This window comes from Zootoca vivipara, chromosome 14, assembly GCF_965207765.1.
Source record: "Zootoca vivipara chromosome 14, rZooViv2.hap1.1, whole genome shotgun sequence".
In the NCBI taxonomy this organism is placed as follows: domain Eukaryota; kingdom Metazoa; phylum Chordata; class Lepidosauria; order Squamata; family Lacertidae; genus Zootoca; species Zootoca vivipara.
In genome coordinates, this window is record NC_142597.1 from 10,569,050 (window position 1) to 10,594,938 (window position 25,889).

The 25,889-nt window shown below is 48.3% G+C and overlaps 1 protein-coding gene across 1 annotated transcript in view; it reads left to right on the plus strand.

The window, feature by feature from the left end:
• The first annotated feature begins 6,939 nt into the window (after positions 1 to 6,939).
• LZTS1 (leucine zipper tumor suppressor 1) overlaps positions 6,940 to 25,889 on the plus strand; it is a 46,960-nt gene continuing 28,010 nt past the window's right edge. Inside the window, exon 1 of the mRNA XM_060268452.2 lies at positions 6,940 to 7,199. The gene's annotated coding sequence lies outside the window, so the exon portion shown is untranslated. The remainder of the gene's footprint in view (positions 7,200 to 25,889) is intronic.

Genomic DNA, 25,889 nt, shown 5'->3' on the forward strand with positions numbered 1-25,889 from the left:
GAGCCTAGGGCTTGCCAATCAGAAGGTCGGCGGTTAGAATCCCCACGACCGGGTGAGCTCCCAGTTCCTGCCAACCTAGCAGTTTGAAAGCACGTCAAAGTGCAAATAGATAAATAGGTACCGCTACAGCAGGAAGGTAAACGGCGTTTCCGTGTGCTGCTCTGGTTTGCCAGAAGTGGCTTTGTCATGCTGGCCACATGACCTGGAAGCTGTACGCCGGCTCCCTCAGGCCAATAACGCGAGATGAGCGCTGCAACCCCAGAGTCGGTCATGACTGGACCTAATGGTCAGGGGTCCCTTTACTTCTCAAGATAGAAAGCAAGGAAGATAAAGAGCAGCACATTGCTTAGCCATGGAATAAAGAGAGGACCAGCACAAACACATTATGGAAGAGTCATTAAAAACTCATGAGGGCATTTCAATTAATTTGAACCACAGACCAAATTGCGCCCATCAGAACTTTTCTTAACTGATGATAGCCCAGTCTACTTACTTCTACTTGGCTCCTCCGCTGCCAGGATTGGAGAGACCAGCTCAGAGTACCCATTGTACCTGTGACAGCCCCTACAGAGAGTCACTAACCAGTCACTATCTAGAAACATTGACACATCACCATGGCATGTGATTCTGCAGGGCTGACCCAAGACACCTTGCTGCCTAAGATGAAGGACAGGATAGTGCCTCCTGCACACTGATGTACAGAAATTGACCAGAATGAGAACTGAACCTTACTTCAACCTAGGTGATGTGACAGCATTCCTCACCACAGCACAAGGCAGCAGGCTAGCTTAGGGGTGCAGGGCAAGTGCTGTGGCAAATACAGGAGTGTTCTTGCCCCTGCTCCCCACCCACCACCACCTTCCTCTTGAACATCTGCCTCACTCCGGCTAATGGTAGGAGTGGCCCTGTAGGCTGGAGCTTCTAAGTATGCACTGTTTGCAGAGTTATTTATGGCCCACTATATAATTCCCATACCCAGATGATACACACACATCTCAAGTAGGATGAATCAGTCGGCTTGGGTTTCTTTCAGTTTCCCATTTTTCAAAACTTTAATTCAGTTCACATTTCTGCATCAGTTCATATAATCTGCATGAAAAACCATCAGCATTTCTCCTAATAAACACATTTTTGTATGCAACATTGTCTAACATACATACTTTTTGCAAGCACAATGCATTTTTTGCATTTTTTAAAAATAGATATGCCTCTTTATGCCCACTTCTGCCTAATATACCGTATATCCCGGCCTATAAGATGACTGGGCGTATAAGACGACCCCCAACTTTCCCACTTAAAATATAGAGTTTGGGATATACTCGCCGTACAGTATAAGAAATACGACCCGGCGTATAAGACGACCCCCGACTTTTAAGAAGATTTTCCTGGGTTAAAAAGTAGTACTATACGCAGTACATGCCCTTTTGTACACACACCCCTTTTGGGGATGGCAAACCACACCACAAAATTGGGGAAAACGTGGATTCTGAAGGATAGCTACAATTCAGTTCAAGTGCAATTTTTGTGTGTGGGAGAGGGGAGTTTCACCTTAAAAATGCAAACCAAGCTGGATTTGCCCCCCTCCCGCCCCCATCCCTTCCTTCAGGCCAAATATGTTGCCTGCCCCTTCAGTAAGATGGAAAGGAAAAGTTGACCCATTTCAACTGCCTTCTCCTTTTCGTTTGCTTTCTCCCCTTCTGAATGGAATCCCATTAGTTTGTCTGATCTCCCCACAAAACAAACCCTGTCATGTTTCCCCTTCCCGTTTTACAGCTCAAAATAGCACCTCCCGTCTGGCTGCTTTCAAGGCAAGGAGGAAGCATGTGGCATTGTGCAGCGCATGCCAACCACCAGTGAGTCAAGGAGCTAGCTAGTAGGCTGCAACAGCTAAAATAATAGAAAGGCTGCTTTGCATGGTTGGGGAGTTGGGAACAGCAGGGCAATGCCCACCATGGACCTTAAGAATGCAAGAAGAGCCTGCTGGCCATTGGCACATCAAGTCCAACATCCTGTTCCCGCAGTGGCCAACCAGGACATGTGCAGGACATGAGCACAACAGCACTTTCCCCTCCTGCAGTTTCCAGCAAATGGTATTCAGAAGCATACATGGTCTAGGGGAAGCACATATCATGGTGAGCTTGAAAACATGTGTACAACCAGGTCTTTTTTCCCCAGCAGGAACTCACTGGAACTCAGTTCTAGCACTTCTCAGGTGGGTGCCATTGCCATTATAAGTGAACAAGGAAGGTGTTCATGGTGAGTTCTGGCACCTCTTTCTCTAGAAAAACAGCACTGTTTACAATCCTTTCTTTTCCCTGTTGCTGTCTTTGGTGTTTTCAAGAGCTGAAAGCACAACTACAGAGGATTTCTTTCTTTCTTCTTTCTTTCTTTCTTTCTTTCTTTCTTTCTTTCTTTCTTTCTTTCTTTCTTTCTTTCTTTCTTTCCAGCCAACACTGATGTCTAGGCCTGATTAAAAGCAGAAACCGCAGAGATGTGGCTGATTTTGGTTCTGTTCTCCAGGAATAAATAAAGGTGTGGCTGCTCCAGCTGCACCCCTGACCAGAAGGCAAACAGCATGACACCAAACCAGAGGGTCACCCGTGGAGAACCACAGGGCCCTTCAGTCAGCACATTCCAAGGAGATGAATCAACATCCAGTGTAAGCTAATGACTGCTCTTCACCCTGGGGCAAAGAATGTAGCAAAGGAAAGGAAAGAGGAGCCGTTTGCTGATAATCTATGAATCCACAGCTAAACAGAGCAATTCTTTCCCATACACCCAAATCAGGGGTGAGGAGCTGGAGCCCAGGAGCAGAATGTAGCCCTCAAAGCCTATCTATTTGGCCCTTGAGATTCTCCCCAAGATTCTTCAAAGTTGCCACTATGGTTTTGAATCCCACCCAACAATAGTGGCAGTCTTGATGATGGCTTGGATGCACCGACTACCGTATGTAATGGAAGCTGCAATCCTAAGGACTAATGAATGGGAGGGTCCCACAGAACTCTGCATGCCTTATTTCTGAGCAGACATACTTAAAACCATGCTGCGTTGTAGGAATCCTATACAGATGCATTTGCAAGTTGTACTGAAATAAATGAAACTTTGCTTCCAAGTAAATGTGCTTAGCAAGAGACGTGGGTGATGCTGTGGTCTAAACCACTGAGCCTAGGGCTTGCCGATTGGAAGGTCAGCAGTTTGAATCCCCACGATGAAAGCACATCAAATGCAAGTAGATAAATAGGTACCGCTCTGGCAGGAAGGTAAACGGCGTTTCCATGCGCTGCTCCAGTTTCGCCAAAAGCTGCTTAGTCATACTGGCCACATGACCCAGAAGCTGTCTGTGGACAAACACCGGCTTCCTCAGCCTATAGAGCGAGAGGAGCGCGCAACCCCAGAGTCGTTCGCAACTGCACCTAACGGTCAGGGGTACCTTTACCTTTAAATGTGCTTAGCATAGGGATGCAAATCAAATATGCAATGCAATAAAGGAAATGTTCTTTGAAAGAAAGTTATTCCGTTTCTGTCTGGCTTTGCAAAGCCCAGCTTGAATTTAAAAGGTCATTGCAATTCTTCTGGAAAACTCTTGGCCTTTCTTGGGCTCCACAGTTTCAAGGCAGCCCTGGAGAATGGTGTGCCCTTGGTGTGCAGTCTTAGGGCACAGACAGTGCAGTAACAAGGAAAGTTTTAGGTGGTCTTAACTACACATTCCCTTGTGCATCTATTTCCCCCCCTATCACAATAAGGGCAAATCGGTCCATTTTGGCCTATCTGTTTCTCATTTTTCCACCCTTAAGTTCAGTTCTCCACATTTCCAGTTTGCATTTTAAAAAAAAAGTCCTCGTGAAAATTCAGCAGTGTTGTAGTGCAAATATACCTCCACCTGAAATTTGGCCTAATACATACATTTTTACAAAACAATTTCCCCAAATACAATGCATTTTTAAATGCTGCTTCCACAAATATATGATTTTTTTTTCCTGCACAAATTACCAAGTACAGGCATATTTGTACACATTACCTGGCTGGAGAATTGCACGTGCAAATTTCTATGGCTGGCCCTCTTTAGGTTCACACATTGCTTCAAAATGTGTGCGCTAAGTCAGTTCACTTATGAATGCAAACTGAAACAAATCATAATAGGAGTCACAGGGATAACAACCAGGTCTATGGGGATATTAGGATTTCAATCCTTTCATCCCATGCTGTAGAGTGGGCAATGCTAGGATGACCACACAAATAGCTTGACCTGGCAGAAGGCAGATTCCTGGGAGCTTCATAGATGCAATCTCAAATACTGGCTTGCACCAGGTTTGCTGTCAGTGCAATGTCTATCAGAATTCCAGGGGTTACTACAGGTTGCACTGGTTTTGCCATCTTCCAGCATTTCCTTTGCCTTTCGGAGCTTGTGCTGACAACTCCTGGGATTAGTATGCAACACGGTCTAGTGGGGAACATTGTTCTGGATCCGCCCCATCTCCTCCCCTTGTTTTGTGTCTGGCAGAGGGTGCGGCGTAGGAGGGCTTGATGAGTATGTCCTCAAAAGCATCCCGTTCCCCAGTGTGGAAGGCAGAGGCTGTGAGGTTGTGTTTACAGTGTGCTTGTGCTAAAGGCAGACCAAAAATGTTTGTGCATGTTGGGAATACTCTTGGCCATTATCCAGAATGTCTTATGAAAAGACAGGCTGCGGTTTCAGCATGACAAGAGCCATGGGTATTATGTAAGCGAAGAAGAGAGAGCATTGATGAGAGGCAGAAAGCAAAGGGGGCAGAAGGAATAGACAGAGAGGGTATGGCAGAGAGAGAGAGAGAGAGATGATTCCCCCCACATTTGACTCTGGCTCCACCCACATTTGACTTTGGCTACTCCAGCCAACTATCAGGTCTGGCTCCATCCACTGTTGGCCCTAGGCCCCGAGATTTCCGTTTCCATGGGTCAATGGCCCTCCATTGAGAAAAGATTCCCTGCTCTAACTTGCATCCTGATCCTCTACACGTTTGCTGAGACTGAAAGTCAGCCCTTCTGTGTGTTCTGGAGTGGGGGGGGGTGAAGAAAGAAGGAAAGGCATTTTGCACATGTTCATAGACATCCTTAATTATTCTTTCGTATGTTCTATGGCTGAGCACCTGCAGAAACCAAGTTCCAGGAATCAAATTCAGGGTCTCCGGGGCTCAAATTCAGGAGGTCCTTCCAAGTCCAGACCAAGGAATGCCCCCTCTAGTCCTGCATCCAGTTTCGCACCAAAGCTAGACAGAAGCTCTCCTCCTCTACCACTCAGTGATGCAACCAGGGCAGGACTTCAGGGCAGAAGCCAACCCAGCAGAATGAGCAAGAGCAGGGGTCAGCAAACTTTTTCAGCAGGGGGCTGGTCCACTGTCCCTCAGACCTTGTGGGGGGCCGGACTATATTTCAGGGAAAAATATGAACGAATTCCTGCACCCCACAAATAACCCAGAGATGCATTTTTTTAAGGACACCTTCTGCTCATGTAAAAACACCAGGCAGACCCCACAAATAACCCAGAGATGCATTTTAAATAACAGGACACATTCTACTCATGTAAAACATGCTGATTCCTGGACCATCCGCAGGCCGGATTTAAAAGACGATTGGGCTGCATCCGGCCCCCGGGCTTTAGTTTGGGGGACCCCTGAGCAAGAGGGTTCACAAATGCAGGAATGCTGACCTGTCACATTTTGAAGTAGTACACATCAGCTTGCATCTGACTAAGTTCTACACAAAGTAGACTCAGTGAAATTAATGAATCTAAATTAGGCATATCCATTAGGGCAGGCATAGGCAAACTCGGCCCTCCAGATGTTTTGGGACTACAATTCCCATCATCCCTGACCACTGGCCCTGTTAGCTAGGGATGGTGGGAGTTGTAGTCCCAAAAACATCTGGAGGGCGAAGTTTGCCTATCCCTGCATTAGGGTTTACTCTGAGAACAAACATGCATGCCACACGTTTTCATCCCGAATCTAAGATTACCCCAAACTGCACTTGCATTCAGAGAAAACAGGAAAGTTTTCTCAACATCAAAGTTTTATTTCGTGTTCACAGACAGGCACTATGAAACTGCCTCATAGAGTCAGGGCAAGGCTTCACCCAGCTCCCTATTGTCTTCACTGACTGGCAGAGGCTCGCCAAGATTTCAGGCAAGGAGTTTCTCCTAGTCCTGCCCAGAGACGCAGCCGAGCGAACCTGGAACCTTTTGCACGTAAAGGAGACTCTATATCCCTGAGCCCGGTCCCTTCCCCCAAACATAGGAAGCTGTCTTATCAGGCCGCTTGCTCCACCGAGCTCAGCGCTGCCGACACTGCCAGGCAGCGGCTCTAGCTGCCCACTCGACGCCGCCTCTCCTCCCCTCAACGAATTTGCAGAACCCGAAACAAAACCAGCTCGGCGTCTGTCTTCCCCGAATTAAGGGAGAATCTAAAAGAACCATAATCACTCTGATCCTTGAAAGAAAGAAAAAAACACACAAGATGACAAGAAACACACCTGCTATAACCTTGAATCGGGGACCCACAGTAGGCCTACCTCTCTGTAAAGCTTTGTATCACAACCCACGCTACCGCACCCCACGTCCCTTTGCCCCACTGACGGCAAAGGGGGGGGCGGGGAGATGCGTTGGAGGGATGGAGAGAGTTTGCTGTGGGGGGAGTGGTACAGGCAAAGCTGGCTCAGCCTAGCTCCTCCCCCCCCCCGCTCCTCCTCCGCAGCCCCTTCCCCGCCCTCCGTCTCTATCCCACACGGGACCCTATCCCTCCCTCCCTCCCTGCCAGCGGGGTAGGGAGGGCGGAAGGCGAGGGCAGCCGGCACGTGCCGCCCCTTGGGGACTCCTCTGATTGCAGGCCCTTCCTCCTCCCCCGCCCCCGCGTCCTTCCCTTGCTCTCCGTCACGCGCAGGGCAGCTGCCGGCTGCGCCCAAAGCGCGCCCGTCTCCCCTTCGCCGCGTGCCCAAAGTCGCTTGAGCAGCCAATTAGCGCCGCGTATGCAAAGCCGCGCCGCCCTCCTCGCTCTCCCCCGCCCCCCCGTGCGCGGCGCCTCTCCCGCCTCCCCAATTCCGTGCAAGTGGCGGCGCGGCGCGAGAGCAGCCCTGGCCGGGCCCGCGGCGAAAGGAGGAGGAGGAGGCGGCGCGATCGCCCGAGCTTGGCGCTCCAGAGGTGGCAGCAGGCTGCAGCGAAGAGGCAGCTTCAGGTGAGGGCGGCGCGCGGAGAGGCAGGATCCGATCCCGGGGCGGGAGGAGGCTGGGACGGGGGGGGATTAGCCCGGGCTGGGAAGCGCGTCTCGGTCGTGCATTAGGGACAAAACGGCGGGAGCTGCCTTGTAGGGAGAGCAGAGCATTTTAGCTCGCCAGGGTCCGCACTAGGTGTCCACAGCTCTGTTGCGGACTCTTACCTGGAGACGCGCCGGGGATCGAACCCGGGACGTTTGTACGCGCAAAAAGCAGGTGCGCTACTACTGAGCCGAAGCGCTTGCTCAGATTGCTGCCCCGACCGCCGTTTCCTGCGCGGGGGGGACAGGTAGCGGGGAGGGGAAGGTCTATGTTGTGTAAACAGAAGCAGACAGACAAAACCAGACAGCATCCATCATGTGCCCCGTGCGTGCGTGCCACACATCACAGGGTTTGGGTAGGTAGCAACGTTTCCTAAGGTGGGTCCAATGAACAACTTAGCGCATGGACAGCTCTTGCAGGAACAAACCCACCCACCCTGCGCTGGCACATTGGTATGCGCAAAAAAACCAGTCTGTGCCCGGTGTGCTGTTCTCACAGTTGGGAGAGCATCATGTTTCCTGTGTCAGAAATGCAGACTGCTCAGGGCACAGGGGAGAAGTGCGTGTCTTCAGAAATAACGCCTGGCACACAAGTCGTGCCAAGCATCTGATAATGAGATTCGGGGCCGTTCTAATACAGTGGTGCTAGGCATAGCCAGCATTTATTGAAGGCACTTGCACACAGTGTATCTTCAATAGACGGCATGATTTGGGGAGCATAGCTCAGTGCTGAGGGAGAGCGACCATACCTCAGTGACAGAGCACCTGCTTGGCATGCAGAAGGTCTCAGCTTTTGTTTGGGGTATTTCTAGGTAAAAGAGTTGTGTAGCCAGGTGGTAGAGAATACCCTGCAGAACTCCTGGCAGAGTAGATAATAGAGGGATAATAGAGGATCTAGATAATAGGGGTAAGTGATGATAGGTAACATTAATAGGTCAAATTCAGTAGATTAAAAGGGAGAATAGATAATAAATGGACAAATTGTCTGAGCTGGTGTAGGGCAGCTTTATTTCTTTATGGCATCAGTTCTAGAACGAGCTGTGTTTGGACCTCTAGACCAGTTGCAGAAGATAAGCTGTTGTGAGCCAGTTGCATGAATAGCTTACAGCAGTGGTTTTCAACCAGTGTGCCGTGGCACCCTGGGGAGCCTTGAATGATGGTCAGGGCTACCGTGTAGAACACAGGCTCCTGTCCCTATTTTCTTCCCACCCTCCTCTGATGTCCTTGTGCGTCTCTGCCTCCCAAAGGCTTGCAGCTCTGGTTACAAGCTCCCCAGGCGAATGGTGCCTGGGGCTGGCCAGGGGATGCTTCCCAGGCCCCTGTGGGGCAGTGTGAGGAGGCACCTCTCTTTGGGGCAGGGGGGCAGCTCAGAGACCAGGGGCGGCAGCTGCGGCTGCCCAGAGGACTCCCAAGGGGAGTGGAGAGGAGAGGAGGCTGAGGGAACACTCCACAAGGGAGAGTGTTCGAAAAAGGGCAAAAGGATGCCAGCTCTGCAGGCAAGGGGTGACATAACTGGGCTCCTGAGCCCCACAGGGGTGCCTCAGAAAGAATGTAGTTGGTCAAGGGAGCCGTGGACCCAGAAAGGTTGAAAACCTCTGGCTTATAGTATAGTAAACGTATTAGTCTTTAGGTCCCACAAGACTCTGGCTCCTGTTCCCCTCCTACAGCTATAATTCACAGAGGGATTCATCAATTGATCGATCAAGCCCTCTTCTCAGGGAGCTCTGGGAATTCCAGTTCTGTGAGGGGACTCTCAGCACCCTTAACAAACTTCAGTCCCCATAATTCTTTGATACTGCTTTAAATGTATAGTGGACATGGAACCTCTGTTGTTCTTGGTGCAACGGACAAACACGTCCGCTCCTCTGAAATTTATCACCAATGCTGAAAACAGCTGAATATGATGAAGACCTTAGTTCTTGTTGATTCCATCTCTCCCCACCCACAGTGTGCCTGTCCACCCACTCACCCCCATGCATACATAATGAAACTTACTTGTGGCAGCATGCCAAGAGGTATAGCTCTAGATCGGTTGGTTGGTTTTGTGACATATTTTATGTGTTAGTGGAACTGGACCCCTCTTAGATGAAATACCATGCTTGTGATAAAAAAAATCCCTTTGTGGTGAAATGCACCATGCCTAGGATGCGATCGTCTTGATGTGGCTGGTGCTGCAGATTTGAATTGACTTTAAGACCCGCTGTTCCCTTTTGTTTTCAAGCGGGCTCACTTGCAATTAAGCATGCTTAGAACTGCCATCTGAGGAAACTGGTGTGTTTTTGTGCAGAAAATACTCCGGCCATTCACAGTGCAATGCCCAGGTCTTAGGAGACAACCGTCTGTGGTGTCCAGCAAAATGCTACGGCATGCATTGTTCATTCAACGGTGCTCACTGTTAGCGAAGTCTCACCACAGCATTTGAATGTATTTCACCCAGAGTGGACAGATAATGGGCCATTCCAGATGTTCTGTTTTAATTGCAACAGCCGTCTGCTGGAAGCAGAGCTAACCTTCCCCCCCCCCCTGCTGCCATCGGACCCCTTGTCATTTATTACAGACAGACAGACAGACAGGAGACCACACTGCTGTTGCTGAATGTTCCACATCCTTCATCAGGTGCACAGTCTGAGGCTACTTAAGTTCATGACATGTGTGTTTATCTGATTTGTTTTGTAAACTTGGAGTGGAGTGAGAGAGTGAGAGAGTGAGAGAGTGAGAGAGAGAGAGAGAGAGAGAGAGAGAGAGAGAGAGAGATTTTAAAAAATAAAAATAAAATTTTTTATACCCCATAGAATTCCAGTGCTTGAATACTCATCAGCACCATTATTTTCTGCAGTGAAGCAGTTTGTTGTTGTCTATCCACTAAATTGCACTTTTTGCATCAGGGAAGCGGTGCTGCCACCCTAAGCCCATTTACCGTTTACCAACTGAATGAGACATAGGATCATATCCAACTAACTTCTTTCTGGAGTAATTCATTGGAATTAATGGCTTTTGCTTGGTAATGTTTCTTAATATCAGTGGGTCTACTCTGAGTAAGACTAGAGTTTGATACAAGCCTGTACAAGGCATGTATGGATTTGCATTGTGAGAAGAAATGCTATAAAAGCAATGGAAGCTCTTTAATGAAATGTTAAATTTAGGAGTACAGTACAGTGCTAAGGGGGGAATCTGGTGGTGGTTGTTTTACACCATCTGGGTAAGTCCTATACAGAGGGAAGGTAGGAAGTCTTACACCACGTCAGACCATTGGGCCGTCTACCTCAGTCTTGTCCACACTGGCTGGCAGCAGCTTCCCAGGGCTTCCGTCTGGGAAGACTCCCATCCCGTCTATGTGAGGGATTGAGCCTGGGACCTTCAGCATGGAAAGCGGATGCTGTACTACTCCTTTCCTTTTGCCTGTTCTTTGACCACTGAGAACTTTCCCATGGAGGAAATCCAAACTCCCAGCACCGGTGGGGTAAGATCATCATCTGGGAGGTACATTTCCCTTGTGATGTTGTGGCTGGTACCCATTGCGATTGGTGGGGTGGGAGGCAGGGAACCCAAACAGTAGGTGGAAGCCAGACAAATTGCCCCCATCCTCTTCTGTACTGATTTCTACAAGGGAGCCACTAGACTCAGCAGGGCCATATTGGACCAGCCTCCACCAGATGTAGCCCTACTGAGATGACACCCCATTCCTTCCACCTGGTGGCAAGATGGTTGGAGAGCCATTGCTTCTGCTTCATGACACAAGTTTTGCATTTCAGACCTGAATCCATCCATCCCAGGCATAGGCAAACTCGGCCCTCCAGATATTTTGAGACTGCAATTCCCATCATCCCTGACCACTGGTCCTGTTAGCTAGGGATGATGGGAGTTGTAGTCCCAAAACCACTGGAGAGCCAAGTTTGCCTAGGCAGGCCTGATCCATCCCAATTGAGTTCAGCCCCTGTAGTAATAGGCTTGGGGACCTGGCAGAGTCCTAGAGCCCTCCCACCTCCTACCCAAAGCTGGGAAAATGCTAAGTGGGCTTTGGGAAGGAGACAGGAGGACCCTACGACACTGTCAGAGACTCATGCCCCCTTCCCAAATTCCAACACCTTGCTTATCGCGCTTTGCCACCCCCTCAGCTCAACGGCCAGTGCATGCGCCGGACACACAGCTCTAAATCCACCCTGGCCCCTGTTGGTCATAGAAAGTTCCCTTCCCCCAGATCACACTATTCGGTCATCTACCCTGTATTTTCTGTCCTGACCCGGAACCTTTTTCGTGCAAAGCATGCTCTCTGCCGCTGAGCTCTAGTTCTTGTTCACAAACATCAGGCCAGCTCCCATCATTCCTTATTTTGCCTCGATCCGTATTTTTGAGGGGTGGGGGAAATAAAGGGAAACATGCAAAGGGTTTTCAAGACTAAACTGCAAGCGGCCTTTGTGACTTAAGGCCTCTCCCTGGAGGTGAAGGGGGTGTGATCGGAGCCAAGACGAGGACCTTGTAATCATTGTTTTTCAAAGGCATTAAGAGGAGGGTGCAACATGATAGGTAGGAGTGAGCGCAGATGTGGTTTCCGTGAAGCGCACCACCTGGAACAAAAGTCCTAATGAGGCTGTTCTATCTAGAATTCCTGATAGAGCCGTGCCAGATGGAAGCTGAATACTGTACCTCACTTCATAATTATTGCTGGAGTGTGGTTTGCCAAGGAAGCCTAGCCTTGCTTCAGGCACAGTAATTGAACCGGCCAGGCATTGTTTGCAAATGGTTTTGATTGTTGGCCGGCATTGGCTAGCAGCTGATGGGATGTCTCTGTGACCTCCTGTGCAAATGTCTCTGGAGCTCTGAGGACACAGTAATACCTTGTTTTGGAAATTGCTCTCTTTTGAAGAACAGCAGTTTTCTTCCCTGCTGCAGCTGACTGCACAGAAACAGGTGGCCATGCAGAGGCTGCGCTGTTTAGCTTTACTCCAGCGCAAACAGCATGAACATCTGTAAACAGAGGTCCTCTGTAATCGGAGCTGCTTGTGCAATGCTTGCACATTGACTTGGAATCCTGATTGTGCAAGGTTCCAGGTTGCCTGGAGGAAGTCCACACGGGGAGTTCCTCCCTGCAGGCATTTGTGCATGGATGACAGGGGGCGGAGCTGGTTGGTGCAGGATGGCTAATTTCAAACACTGCTGAAATGAACATACAGTATGGTAAAATTGATAGATGGTGTGAAATCAGAGATCTGGTAAATTATGGGACAAGGAAGAGAAGCGGGGCATAAGTATGGTTTAAAACATGGAAGGGGAACCTTAGGCTCAGGGAGCAAATATGGCCCTCCAGATCTCTCTGTTTGGCCCTTGACACTCTCTCCAGCCACACCCTGTCTCCCCAGGCCACACTTCTGCTTTGCACCTTCCTTGGCTGCTAATACTGCTTCTTGCTTGCCTGGGTAGAAGTGGACAGAGAGGTGGTGTAAGCATTTGCAGAAAGGAGCCCATCGTGCAAAGTTAACGTTCTCATTCATTTTTGCCCCTGGACCTACCCACCACATGCATCATGTGGCCCCTGGAAGGTTCTCAGGGGGGAATTTGGCCCCCGGGCTGAAAAGGGTTTAAAAGCAGCCTTAACACAAACGGCACGACACACCAGATGCAAAGTGTTTTCCCTTTCTGTCTGGCATGTGTGCAAAGTGACACTGGTTTTAGATGGAAGCACAGCTTCTAGCCTCAAAGTGGAAGCAATTGGATAGCACTTGGTTGAGTGAGTGTGTGTGTGTGTGTGTAACCAGAACAACACACTTGCACACTCTGTCCCCCCGAGTCTTGCGCATCCCAGCCATGCTGTACTGTACCCTTCATCCTGGCAGCTCGCTGGCTGTCGAAACCACCCAGTTCTCTGTTAGAGGCAGCCCCAGTCCCTGACAACACCCCCTCTGCTTGGCACTGCAAGCTGCTAAAATTGGGTTCCGCTTGCTGCGCCACCACGTTAGTCACTGGCAGGCAGGGCTGAAACATGGTGGGAGGCTGACGAACAGTAGTTTTCTGCTTGGAAACTGGCAGCTTTAAAGTTACCGGATTCGGGAGAGAAGAGGGAAGAGAACGCTGTAAGCTGAACTTGAGCCCCGGCACGAGGTGAAGCAAAGGAATTGTTTGACCTTGGTTGAATGTCCAAGCCCTAGTTTGCTCCTTCCACACTAGCCCTTTCCCTCTGACATCCTAGGATTTGCTTCCATTCTGTTGTTGTTTCTCCTGTGTCATTATTTTGTTTATTTTGAGACGACGATGACAACAACAACAACAACAACTTAATTGTACCCCGCCCATCCGGCTGGGCTTCCCCAGCCGCTCTGGGCGGCTTCCAACAAAGATTAAAATACATTAAAATGTCACACATTAAAAACTTCCATAAACAGGGCTGCCTTCAGGTGTCTTCTAAATGTCAGGTAGTTGTTTATCTGTTTGACATCTGATGGGAGGGCATTCCACAGGGTGGGCGCCACTACCGAGAAGGCCCTCTGCCTGGTTCCCTGTAGCTTTGCTTCTCGCAGTGCACAGGTTTGCATCCCATCACACGTCATGGGTCTAGTGGCACAAAGGATGCACCAGGAGGGAGGCTATGGAACAGAGGAGGACTACCCATTTTGAGGCCCTGAAGTTCTCCATGGGACAGGTGGAGCTTGGAGGACATAGTTTGATGACAGAGCCTTAGCTCCCAACCCTTGTTGGAGCAAGTTGGTCACTCAGAGTTGTCTGCAGTCCTGCATCTTCTGAGCAGCCCTACCTCCCCTCCCCTCCAGCCTACTAGCTCCCTTCTCTCTGGAATCTAGCATCGGACCGGGACACAGCATCCTCTCCATAGCCAATGGGAGGCCAGCAGTGAGCGCATATTTAAGGGCAGCCCCATGCAAAGCACATGGCAGCAGTCAACCCAAAATAAAGGATACATTTGTCATCTTGACATAGGAGTGCTCAGAGCGAACCATTGGTTAATGGATGTTTTCTTTAACATGGTTCTCCTTCTCAGGCATTGTTCCATTCCATAGCAACAAGTTTCAAGGACCAGTTGTGTGCTGGGCGAAACGTTTCTCCCCGCCACCCACCTCCCATTACTTCATTTCTAAATTTGCTACAGAAGGAATGTGCTCTTATGTGGGCTGAATGCTGCATTTAGGCAGGGAGACACTGTGTCAGTGACACGAAAGAGCACCCTGTTCCCTGGAGCAAAGATGGCAGTCTTGCTAGGGGAATGTTATGCTAGCCTGTGTGGAAGGTCAGAAGATAGAAAATAAGGCCGTGAGACATGGGGTGGGGGACTTTGGGCCCAAGAGCTGAATATGGCCGCTGAGCTTTTCTGTCTAGCCCAGGCATCCCCAAACTTCGGCCCTCCAGATGTTTTGGACTACAATTCCCATCATCCCTGACCGCTGGTCCTGTTAGCTAGGGATCATGGGAGTTGTAGGCCAAAACATCTGGAGGGCCGCAGTTTGGGGATGCCTGGTCTAGCCCTTGGGAGTCTCCCCAGCCCACAATCCCTCTCTAGGTCCCTTCCATGGAAAGCTGAGAGTCTAGAAAAAAACACTTCTAGCATTTGCCTGGCTGGTCATATGCATCTCTCCACCACATTGGCTTATGGCCTTGCTCACTTTTTGCCTCTGGCGGAACCCACCACTGCGATGCGGCCCCCAGAAAATTGCCCATGTGAGAATGTGGCCCAAACAAATTACCCCACCCTTGTCATAAGATGAGCCCTTCTGGACCCAACCAAAGTTCCCTCTCATCCAACAGCCTGCTTCCCTCCAGGAAGCTCCAAAGGCCCTTCCCCCAGCAAGTGGTATTCAGAGATGGAATGCCTCTGAACATGAAGGTTTACGATATCCTAGCCAAAAGCCATTGGGAAGCAAATTTATGGAGAATAGGGTTAGTCCCCTGGAAAGCTATCAGTGCCAGTGACCACCATCATATCTTGCAGCAGTGAGGCATATCAGCCTGATAAGAGATACTTGTTTTGTCTGCTCTGAATTAATGGCCAATCAATTTCATTGGGTGACTCCAAGTTGTAATGTAACTGGCAGGGAGTCAGGAAGGGGGGGGGGAGGGAAATTATCTGCTTTTTTTCTAAACCACGCATACTTTTATTTGTGTCAGGAAAACTGATTTAATCCATGCTGGGCCATTGTTGTTCTTGTGCTGTTGTTTTTTTAATATGAAAAAAATAGTGTTATGAAATTGATACTTTTTATTGATTAAAATTATATTTAATCAGCCATGTTTTGAGATATGTAGACGGATGGGTGATAAGCCACTTTGTGAAGACTCTTTCTTTAAAGACCGGTTATGAGTCTGTTCGCAAAATTGAATAAATAAATCTAGGAACAGGCACCGCCTCCTCTTCAGCATAGCAACCATCTTTTAATTTATTCTGTGTGGGAAGGGGCATTGGCTACAGACACCTCTGGGTCTTTTTCACAGTCTTAAATATAGGCAATGATGTAGGAAGACTATGGAGGTGCTTTCCTTATCAGGCTCTTTCTCTGCAAGACAAATCTCTGATGAACACCTCTTCATCCTCATGAAATACTGCACAGCCCTTTGCCTGCAAGAGAATTTCTGAAAGGGGAATTGATTTGAGGTCTCACATGGATGCATGATGGATGCGCTTGGCTGGCTGCCATACCTCATACGCAAGGAGATGGTGTTATAGGTCCTCTAATTCGGCATGACAATTGCAGAGCGCATTTAGATGTTGTAATTGACATTTACAAGACATTGGTGGTGGCTGCCACTTCCTCCACTGGTCCAATAAATGTGCTTCTGTGCAATAAACCTGCTTGTACGATGTGCTGTGTTCCATGTTTAACTAGAACTATGGCTTACAAGGGTAAGAGTAAAATTAATAACTCTAGCAAATCTTTCTGTGTGTTTGCACTTCTGATAAAGCTGTTCATTTCACCTTGTGATTTGGGAGGGGGGAATGCTGAAAGCATGCGTTTCATAATGGACTCGGCAAAAGAATAAAGTTGTTCTTAAATCTAGCCATTGAGAGTGGGATCTACAACCCATTGAAAAATTGCTTTCTACCATCTGAAAATGGGCATTGCATTTGGGGATAATATGGGTTTGCAAGGGGAGACAAAGTTCAAGCCTATGCGAAGCTGTTGGCTTTCAGTTAAGCTGCCATTGAGAGAACAGCAGAAACTGTTGTCAATTTTTGGAACCAGGATGCTGGTCTATATGGACTTGTGATATGAGCCCACAGGGCTCTTTGTGCAACTTGTTAAGATTGCAATCCTATAGGGTTCTTACCAGAGAGTAAGTGCTATAAGACTCAGTTTATTTTTGGAATTGGGCTGAACTGTTTCTAGCTTTGCAGCTTCTCACCCCACCCACCCTCAATTTTAATTCCTTCTTTACAGCAATGCCCTCTCCCAGATTGTCCCTAGAACAATGTGATTCCCTTGAGAGCTATGATGCTATCTGGCTCCTTTTCTCTTCCTGCACTTTTCCTCTGCCTCGCTTGCCCCATCCTTCCTCTGCATGCATCTTCTTTCATTGCCAACCGTGCTTGTTCAGAAATCCCTACAGTGGGCGTTAAGTGCCATGAAACAGGAGAGATATCTGCCAAGGAGGCTCAGATGTAGCCAAGAGCTTTCGGTTGTGGACGTGTCAGACACTGTACTCCCACTGGGATTTAGGAATATTTCACACATGGCACTTAAGATACTTCTGTGCCTCTCCCAACCTGCTGTCTGTGAGCATGTGTGAAATATAGAAATGCCATTTCAATACACAAGTTATTCAGCCTATTGATGGCAATGCAGAAAGGTAGATCTGCAGTTCCACTGCAAGCATGCTACATTTCTCACGTCCCTTGTGAACAGCTGCTAGTCTGCCTTGGGAAGGTAATTGTTCTTGAAAAAATCCATTACGCAGTTGAAAGAGAGAATAATTAAATAATGTATTCTCAGGTGTGCATTGGAACCATACCTGAGAATCTTTTCCCACCTTGGAGAGTGTCTCTTTAATTACTACTAACAGGCACACACAGCTTTCTTATGAAGTGAGACCAGGGACAGGACCTTTTATGGGGTGGCACCACATTTTTGGAATTCCCAGGAAGTATGCCACTCCCCTTTGCTAGCCAAAGGCTTATTTAATCCAGTCTGCACTTGGTTGATTTTGTCATATTGCCCTTTTATCTGGCGCTGCTCTTATTTTTTATATTAGTGGCTCAGGTCCTGAATATTGTTGATTGTGAGTTGTAGCCCGTGCTTGTCTTACTCATAATAGACCCTTTGCTATTACAGTGGTACCTTGGTTTATGAACACAATTGGTTCCGGAAGTCTGTTCATAAACTGAAGCGTTCATAAACTGAAGCGAACTTTCCCATTGAAAGTAATGGAAAGTGAATTAATCCGTTCCAGATGGGTCCGTGGCGTTCGTAAACCGAAAATTCGTAAACTGAGGTGTTCATAAACCGAGGTTCCACTGTATTAGGCATGTCTAACTTAGAACTCATTCAATTCAGTGGGTTTAGAAGTTAGTCACATACAGCCATGCATTTATGGGTTGTTAGTTAGCTTTTTACTCTTTGTAATTATTATTATTATTATTATTATTATTATTATTATTATTATTATTATTATTATATTTATACCCCCACCTTCCCCAGCCAAGGCCGGGCTCAGGGCAGCTAACACTAGATATAAAACAACTGATTAAAATACAACTTAAGAACAAGATTAAATACATTAAAATTAAAATTAAAATGCAGCCTCATACGGAAAAGGGGGAAATGGAGGAGAGGGTCAGGTTGGCTCCAGGCCAAATGCCCAGCGGAACAACTCTGTCTTACAGGCCCTGTGGAAAGAAATCAGGTCCCACAGGGCCCTGGTCTCAGGAGACAGAGCATTCCACCAGGTCAGAGCCAATGTTGAGAAGGCCCTGGTTCTAGTTGAGGCTAATCTTATTTCCTTCGAGCCCAAGACCTCTAAGGTGTTACTATTTATGGACCTTGAGGTCCTCCCCGGGGCATACTGGGAGAGACGGTCCTGTAAGTACGAGGGTCCTGGGCCGTAAAGGGCTTTAAAGGTCAAAACCAGCACCTTGAATCTGACCCTGTACTCCACCGGGAGCCAGTGCAGCTGGAAAAGCACTGGGTGAAAATGCTCCCATGGCAGGGACCCCGTGAGGAGCCTCACTGGAGCATTCTGTACCCACTGGGACAGCTTCAAGGGCAGCCCCGCGTAGAGCGAATTACAGTAGTCAAGCCTGGAGGTGGCCGTCGCATGGATCACTGTGGCCAGGTCGGGGCAGGAAAAGCAAGGAACCTACTGCTTGGTGCGGCAAAGGTGAAAAAGTACACTGTAATCTGCTTTTTGAAAACCAGGCTTAATAACTCCATAAAATAAATTAGCAACAATAACTATGTGATTCCTTCTTATTTTCCATGACTGCTCCCCCTGCCCACGCACCCCCACCCCACCCCCATCTATACAGTATGGCTATTTCCTTCACTGTTATCCCATCCCTTAACCCCAACCCCAGGCATGCAGGTGAACTGTGCATCTCACCTTGGCAGAGCTGGCTCAAGATATTTTGCTGCCTGAGAGGCAAGGACAAGGTGGTACCCTCTCCCCATTCCACATACAGAAGCCAACCAGAATGGCAGCTGAATCTTGCTTCAACACTACTAATGGGTTAGCATCCTTCACTGCACCTTAGTGATGGGAAAAGGGCAGGTCACGAGGCATGCAGAGTTCTTTTTTGGGGGGGGGTACCCCTGACCATTAGGTCCAGTCGCGAACGACTCTGGGATTGCGGCGCTCATCTCGCTCTATAGGCCGAGGGAGCCGGCGTTTGTCCGCAGACAGCAGCGCACGGAAACCCCGTTTCACCTTCCCGCTGGAGCGGTACCTATTTATCTACTTGCACTTCGTGCTTTCGAACTGCTAGGTTGGCAGGAGCTGGGACCGAGCAACGGGAGCTCACCCCGTCGCAGGGATTCAAACCGCCGACCTTCTGATCGGCAAGCTCTAGGCTCAGTGGTTTAGACCACAGCGCCACCCGCGTCCCTGGCATGCAGAGTTCTGTTCCCCAGCCGAGGGGATTGGCTGCCCCCGCTGCCTCCCAGCATATGCTGGCTAATGATAGGGTCATCCCTAACCATTGATTCACAAAGGGTGCATTCAGACATGGCTATGATGCCTGATTAGAATGCCATTGCCTCTTTCCCATGACCCTTCCACACTGCTATACCTGCAGTGTTGTGGAACTGCGGCTTTTGGACCGATACACCAGCTCAGTCAGTAGAGCATGAGACTCTTAATCTTTGGGCAAAAAATTCTGGTATTGCAGGGGGTTGGACTACATGACCCACATGGTCCCTACCAACCCTACAATTCTATGGTTCTCTGTCACTCTCTTTTCATTCACACCACTGTGTCTGGTGTGATACAACAACGTGCGCCATTGGGCAGTGCTGCCGCTCCCTTTCCGCACATGCACGCTTCTGTTGCCCCACAATTCCCTCCCCCACGGAAACAGCAAGAAAGAACTCTGTGTTGGCATGCCACCCACCCCAAATTTCATCACTTTACTCCCACAATTTTGTGGATGAATAGGGTTGCAGGTGGATTTCCTGGAAGCATTGACACAGAACTGAGCCCTAAACTTCCGCTTGATTTCTAGAAGTGGCTTTTGGAGCTCAAATATAATGCGGGAATTAAAAATTAGGGGGACATTGGGAAAATGGAATATACTGCCACGTGAATGCAGCCATAGTACCATAATACTTGTATATTTATGTATTTAAAAAACAACAACAACTGAGAAGTGGCATTAATGAAGCTGGCGAGGGTCTGTTTCTGCTCCCATCCCACCTAGAGCTTGTCGTTTCATTGGAGACTGCAGAAGGAAGTAGTAATGGAAAGTGCAGGCATGAGCAGGCAGGTAAGGCAGATAAGGAGAGGTGTTATTGACAGACATCCACCAGCCATGGAATTATGAGATTTCCGCCTTGTGTCCTGGCTGGGATGTGTAGCCCAGCAGCACATTCTATCAAATCTTGATTGTTGAAGTCAATGAGGAGTACCAAGGAACCCAAATAAGTAGCGCACAAAACACAAAAGGGAATGGAACGGAATGAGGTTGACAACAACGTAGAGTAAAATAGGACGGGTGCCTGCAGCTTAAAAGATGTGGTCCAGGGAGTGCTTGGAATCGGTTCCCGGTGGATTTTGTTTGCTGCAGCACAGTATTTGGCCACACTGAGAGTGAGAGATGCGTGTTGAGCTGAACGGAGTTGAGATGTGCAACTCCTGGCAGATTTTATAAGAAGGGTTCAGTAGAGATTTCAACGTCTGCCACGACCAAAGGAGGAGTACAGGGGGACATGAGTCAGTGACTCGAGCTCTCCGGAGTTGTAGGGGCACTTGTGCTTGTGGTTTGGGGTATTTGTGTATCTTCCTTCCAGGACCGATGAAGGGAGGATATTTAAGCACACCAACAGGAAGGCATAACCCAGCATCTTCTCCTGCACCGCCTGCCAGGGATGTGGTGGATTTTTTAAGTGGTAAGAAGCTTACCTTCTGAAAGGTGAAACTGTGTGTTAACAGAAGATTTCCCACATGGTGGTGAAATTGCTCAGATGTGATTTTGAGCTCTAGCCCTGTTTTCCCCCTGCAGAGAGGTTCGCTACCTAATTACTTAGAGGTGGGAAGGGAGAAATGGCAACCAGGGCCTAGTTTCCATGGCAACCCCCGGGGCTCTGCTACTAACTTCTTCAATCTAAAATTAAACGGCTCTCTCCCCCCCCCACCCGCCACTGCCACCCCTTCTTAATACTTAAAGCAGGTAATTTGCTGCAATGAGGACCCACGGGAACACAGTCAGTGTCACCAACCAGATTGTTAGGTGGGAAGCTTAAGGCGCTCTAAATGGTCTCCCTGGATGCTCCCTGCCACAAAGAGTCGATGTAAAATGGGGCTACCTGTTCTCCACTTATCTGAGAAGAGAGCTGCCCCACACTTGGGCTACACTACTTGGTTTCCTTTGGAACTGGAGAGTCGTTTGCATTTGTAATTATTATTATTATTATTTTACGAGCAATCCTACAAACAGGACTTCTGTGGAGGTGGACAGAAGGCACTCTGATTCCCCCAGAAAGCAACTTTCCAGAGAGGGGAAGGACTCTATAGCTCAGTGGAGGAGCACCTGCCTTGCATGCAGGAAGGTCTTGGGTTCAGCTGCCAACATCTCCAGGTAGAGCCAGGGAAATCTGCTCTTGGAAACCCTAAAGAGCTACTGCTTGACATTGTAGGCAGTACTGAATTGGCTGGACCAATGGTATGACTTCCAGTGTTCCTAACTTGCATGGTTGCCTGGCTCCAGGTAAAAGTTCAGACATTTCCACATCATCTTGCTGATTCACCAGCATTTTAGCGCAAATTCCTGCTAATATGCACACTTTAGTAGGCAATTTTGCATGAGAACGATGCAGTTTTGTATGTTATTTTCACAAATACGTGCATTTGTTTGCCCACACTCCCCTAGCACACCCGTTGTTTGAAGAACCGTGTCACAAAATGGGGAGAAGTACAAATTTTGAATGCTAGCAGTGTTTTGGTTCTCTTATCATTTCAGGAAGTGCAAATTACTAAATTACAATAAACCAAAATTGAATTTCAACCCCCACCCCTACTGTCACACTCTTCTGGCATCTGACTAAATAAGCTGGATCAAGGGTTATTGTAGTTGGCTAAAGGAGCTGCATTGGGCAATTAGTTGCTGCCCTCAGCAAGATACCCTTAAAAACTCGCTTATTGTCACAGAGGAAACACTTGAACAATACAGATACTTAGGGTATGAAACAGGGTGAGGCATGATGCAGACCTGTCAATATACCAATGGAACCAAGGGGGAGCGGAACTTGATCTTTCCAACAACAAACCGTAGTTTGGAACCAGTATGTATCCCAGTTTAGTTTGCCTTTATGTGGCTTGGCTGACTTGCTTTACACCTGGAACTTAGGCCAGGCCAGACTATTGATCTGTCTAGTCCTCTGACCTGAAGCAACTCTTTGGGGTCTCAGGCAGAATGCCTTTCACAATACTGGCTTCCTGGTCTGTTTAACAGGAGAAGCCAGGGATTAACAGGGGAAGCCATGGGGCATTCTGCATGCTATGGAAATACCGGTAGTTGCATTTAAACATATTCCATCCAAAAGAGTGAGAAGCTTTACTTTAAGTGATGAAAAGTAAAAGGTAAAGGTAAAAGGACCCCTGGATGGTTAAGTACAGGCAAAGGCGACTATGGGGTTCTGGCACTCATCTCGCTTTCAAGCCGAGGGAGCCGGCATTTGTCCACAGACAACTTTCTGGGTCATGTGGCCAGCATGACTAAACTGCTACTGGTGCAATGGAACACCGTGACGGAAGCCAGAGTGCATGGAAACGCCGTTTATCTTCCTGCTGCAGTGGTACCTATTTATCTGCTTGCGCTGGTATGCTTTTGAACTGCTAGGTTCTGGGACAGAGCAACGAGAACTCACCCCGTCACGGGGATTCGAACCGCTGACCTTCTGATCGGCAAGCCCAAGAAGCTCAGTGGTTTAGACCACAGCGCCACCTGCGTCCCATGAAAAGTAGCATTCTTAGTAGGCCTGCCACTTAGGGTAACCAAACATGGATTCCCAGGCCCCAAAGATCCAGCAAACCCTTAAGAGGAAACAAAAGAGGCACAATTAGTGACAACTCAATTGCAGTATTAGTTGCACATCAGCTGGGGAAGCGAGAGGCTCCCTGTAATTAAATACACAGAAATCAACATCCTTCCCAGGCATATTTAGCTAGGGCTTATGGGGGTGTTCCCACTGTGCCACAAAGATGAAGGATGTTCCTGATGTGAGTGGGCCTAATGTTCTAGGGGTGAATCATTGTAGGGACTTAGATTTAGCATGCTGCAGTCTTTCTCATCTCTCTGATCGTGATGAAAGTTGTTGCTGCATCAGGGGAAACGGAGTTAATCGGGGGGCAGCCAATGCAGTGCCCTGCCAATTTTGTTGGGTCATGATGCCAATAACCCCCGACCATGCCATGCTAACTGGAGGGCTGGTGGGAGTTGTGGTTCAAAACATATGGTGAGCAGCACCAGCTTGGCAAAGTCCAATGTAAGTTGGCACGACACAGGTGGAGAATTGGGCTCAAACTTCAGGAGCCGTTACTGCATTAGTTAGCATATCCTAAGGCTGCTCCCTCCAATGTGTTTATTACATGTAGAATCACAGAACTGTAGAGTTGGAAGGGACCCCGAGGGTCATCTAGCCCAACCCCCTGCAATGCAAGAATCTCAGCTAAAGCATCCACGACAGATGGCCATCCAATCTCTGCTTAAAAGCCTCCAAGGAAGGAGAGTCCACCACCTCCTGTCAAACAGCTCTTTCTGTCTGAAAGTTCTTCCTGATGTTTAGTTGAAATCTCCTTTCTTTTAACTTAAAGCCATTGGTTCAAGTCCTGCCCTCCAGGGCAGGGGAAAACAAACTTGCTCCGTCCTCCATATGACAGTTGTTGAGATATTTGAAGGTGACTATCATATCTCCTGTCATAGGCTATGCTGAATGTTTATCATTGATTTAGTTTATTCATGTAGGTTTATATCCCTGCCATTCAAGGCAAAATACCTTCACAAAGCAGCTCACGATATAGCAAATTGAGTATAAATACCCAGGTGGCGCTGTGGGTTAAACCACAGAGTCTAGGGCTTGCTGATCAGAAGGTCGGCGGTTCGAATCCCTGCAACGGGGTGAGCTCCTGTTGTTCGGTCCCAGCTCCTGCCCACCTAGCTGTTCGAAAGCACATCAAAGTGCAAGTAGATAAATAGGGACCGCTCCGGCGGGAAGGTAAACAGTGTTGCCGTGCGCTGCTCTGGTTCGCCAGAAGCAGCTTTGTCATGCTGGCCACATGACCCGGAAGCTGTCTGCGGACAAACGCCGGCTCCCTCCGCCTATAGAGCGAGATGAGCGCCGCAACCCCAGAGTTGGACACGACTGGACCTGATGGTCAGGGGCCCCTTTACCTTTTAAAAACATTTTTAAATCAGTTTTTTTATTTAACAGAATTTATATACTGTCCTGTTTAATCATGAAAACCTATAATAACAACAACAACAACAACAAATTTTCCTGTTCTACAACTCAGTATGTGAACCTAGAGAAGTTTAGGAGAAGAGGAATCCTGATTCAGAGAAGAAATTTGGACTGGACCATCTTTAAAGATATCCAGAGAGAGCTCCCCCATGGTCTGGTTTGGTTCCACTGCAATGGAAATGTGGCATCAGTCACTGTTCCACAGTTGCAGTCTTGTATGGCAATGAGAATGTGGCCATCGTATGTGGACCAGGAGTTCTTGACAAGCCAGTTAAGCTCTCCTTGGAGAACCCTGTAATTCATGCCAGGACCGTGTGACCCTGCTCAGCATTCTTATTTCTGTCCTTGGGCCCCTAGCAGACACTGTTGGTGTGGAAGGAAAATGTTGGGGAGGAGGATGTCAGCGCTGACAAACACAGGACCAGGCTGGCTTACTCTTCAGAGAAGCTGCGGTTATTGTATCCAAATGCTAGTTCTACTCAGCATAGACCCATTAACTTTGGTGGCGCTGTGGGTTAAACCGCAGAGCCTTGGGCTTGCCGACCAGAAGGTCGGCGGTTCGAATCCCCGTGACGGGGTGAGCTCCCGTTGTTCGGTCCCAGCTCCTGCCAACCTAGCAGTTCGAAAGCACGTCAAAGTGCAAGTAGATAAACAGGTACCACTACAGCGGGAAGGTAAACTGTGTTTCCGTGCGCTGCTCTGGTTCACCAGAAGCGGCTTAGTCATGCTGGCCACATGACCTGGAAGCTGTACGGCTGCTCCCTCGGCCAATAATGCAAGATGAGTGCCGCAACCCCAGAGTCGGTGATGACTGGACCTAATAGTCAGGGGTCCCTTTACCTAACTTTGGTTCAGTAATTCCAGTGGGTCTACTCTGAGTTAATCTTTAAGGCGGGGATGGGGATTCTCAGGCCTAGGGCCCAAATGCAACACTCTAGATCATGAGTAGACAAAGTAAGGCCCGGGGGCCGGATCTGGCCCAATCACCTTCTAAATCCAGCCCGTGGACGGTCCAGGAATCAGCGTGTTTTTACACGAGTAGAATGTGTGCTTTTATTTAAAATGCATCTCTGGGTTATTTGTGGGGCATAGGAATTTGTTCATTTCTTCCCCAAAAATATAGTCCAGCCCCCCACAAGGTCTGTCGCATATTTGGTGGCAGCGTCGTGGTCTGAATCCACAACCACAGCCAAAGTTTGTGGTAGTTTGGGACAGTATTTTCCAGAGAAGGAAATGGCACATTTAAGAAAAGCAAGAGAGAGGGTTTTGGGAGCGGGAGCGTGTGGGAGGTAGTGGAGTAGGTTACTAGAGCAGGTGTAGATGAGGAATTGGTTAGGTTTATAATTATATGATTAACAAGAACAGTTCTATTGAAACCACATGCTTGTACACATGAAACTTGAACGCAACCATTAAGATTTTAAGACATTAAATGTTAAGTTAAAGTGCCATTTAAACTACCGTCGGTGTGATCTTTCCAGCAGAGATATCTATTGCTCATCTGGTG